Source organism: Heterodontus francisci, unplaced genomic scaffold (genome assembly GCF_036365525.1).
Source record: "Heterodontus francisci isolate sHetFra1 unplaced genomic scaffold, sHetFra1.hap1 HAP1_SCAFFOLD_276, whole genome shotgun sequence".
Classification (NCBI taxonomy): domain Eukaryota; kingdom Metazoa; phylum Chordata; class Chondrichthyes; order Heterodontiformes; family Heterodontidae; genus Heterodontus; species Heterodontus francisci.
Genome location: NW_027141021.1, coordinates 2,207,194 through 2,209,604, shown reverse-complemented (window position 1 = coordinate 2,209,604; position 2,411 = coordinate 2,207,194).

The following is a 2,411-nucleotide window of genomic DNA, read 5'->3' as shown; positions in this document are numbered from 1 at the left end:
AGGTAGAGGTGGAGACGGGACATATTACAAAGGTGGTGATAGGCAGGGTTGGTGATGGAGAGAATATGGAGATGAACTCAGCTCAGTGTCAACTGGATGCAGAGGTCGCAAACAGTCTGTTTCAGCCCCAGACATTGGGCAGCGAGAGGAATGCAGACAGTGGATAGGGAATGGAGTTTGTGGCAGTGACTGAAGACAATGGCTTCAGACTTCCCAAGATTGACATGACAAGAGCATTAAATTTGTAAAATATGTTTATAATTCTAAACGTTAGATACAGAGACTCACCAGGGACACCAATAATAGCGAGGATGGGATAATAAATCGTTTGAATCATCTTCAGTGCATAATAGATCCGATCATCTAATGTTAGCCAAAAATAATCTGCAGTAACTAGGCCAAGCCAATAGGAGAAACTCCTGCTTCCCATTGTAGTAACATCCCAAGCTATTTTTCTCATGTTCTGACCCATTGTTTTAACATTCCAATCTATTGTCCTCAGATTCTGACCCATTGTTGTTACATTCCAATCTATTGTTCTCAGATTCTGACCCATTGTTGTAACATTCCAATCTATTGTTCTCAGATACTGGTCTATCCTCTCTCTCGCTGGGGCTGCTGATCCTTGATAGCGCCGGAATGATGCTGTTGTTGACACTATGGGATAACACACTGAAAGGAGCCCTGTATTAATAGAAGAGGGAAACCCTCCAACGACACAGTTAGGGTCCACGATGACTGACATTAATTACAATCACTGAACAAACAGGTTCAGTTAACCCCTTTCAATCCAACTCTTCTTGTGCCACAATAAAGTAGACCATTTACCCTGTCTGAATGGGATGTGTGGGGGATGCTGAGGGAAGGAATGTTGAAAATAGCAGAGGCAGTGACAGAATGTTCCAATCCTCCTTGGATATGGGCTTGATGCCAGAGATGGGAGGGTTGTAAATGTTACACTCGGTTTAAAAAAGGAGAGATGGAGCAAACGGTGTAATTACTGACCAGTCAGTCTAACGTCGCTGGTGGGAAATTTCTAGACTTCGCAGCCCAGGACAAAAACATTCGTTGCTTGGAAAAAAACACGGGACAATAAATGGACGACAGCAGGGATATGGTAATGACAAATCATATCTGGCAAAGCCCAACAACAACAACTTACAGTTATTGGTCAAAGCAGGAGGTATTAAGTAGTGTCTTCAGGGAGGAAAGTGAGGCAGAGAGGCAGTGACAGTGGTATAGCGGTACTGTCACTGAACTAGAAAACCAGAGGTTCAGGCTAATGCCATGGGTTCAATTCCCACATGGCAGTTGGTGGGAATTAAAATTCAATCAATTAATAATTTCAATTCATTAATAAAAGTCTGGAAATGAAATTTAGTCTCAGTCATGGTGCCATGAATCTATCATCGATTGTTGTCTAAACCGATCTGATTTACTAATGTCCTTTCGGGAAGGAAATCTGCTGTCCTTACGTGATCTGGCCTCCATGTGACTCCAGACCCTCAACAATGTGGTTAACTCTTAACTGCCTTGTGAAATGTCCGAGCAAGTCACTCATTTGTCAAGGGCAATTAGGGATGGGAACAAATGCTGGCCTTGCCAGCGATGCACATATCCCACACACGAATAAAATAAAAGAGGTGTAGTTAGGGAATTCCAGAGCTTTGGGTCTAGGCAGCTGAAGACCTGGCTGGCAGTGGAGCAATGATGAAAATCAAGCATACACAAGAGACCAGGATTGGAGGAGTGCAGATGTCTTGGAGGGTTGTGGGGCTGGTGAATATTACATAGATAAGGAGGGGTGAGGACATCGAGGGAGTTACAAACAGGGTTGAGAATTTTAAAATCAAGAAATTGCTTAACTGGCAGCAGATGTATGTCAGTGATCGGGGGACGGGACTTGGTGTGAGTTTACACAAGAGCAGCAGAGTTTGGATGACCTCAAGTTTACAGAGAGTAGAATGTGTGAGACAAGCCAGGAGTGTGTTAAAATCTGGAATAGAAAGCTAGTCTCAGTCATGGAGCCAAAAACCATCATCGTTTTTTGTTAAACACCATCTGATTCACTAATGTCCTTTAGGGAAAGGAATCTGCCGTCCTTTCCTGGTCTAGCCCACATATGACTCTAGACTCACAGCAATGTTATTGACTCTTAACTGCCCTCTGTAAAGGCCTAGCAAGCAACTCTGTTGAAGCATTTGAAAAGAAGGCTGAGAGTTTTTAAATTGATGTGTTGCTGACCAGGATCCAATGTCGGTCAGTGAGTTCAGGGGGTGATGGGTGAACACGACTTGGTGTGAGTTAGGACATGAGTAGCAGTGTTTTTCATCACCTCAAATATATGGCGGGTAGAATGTGGGAGACCAGCCAGGAGTGTTTTGGAATAGTCAAGTCTACAGGTAACACAG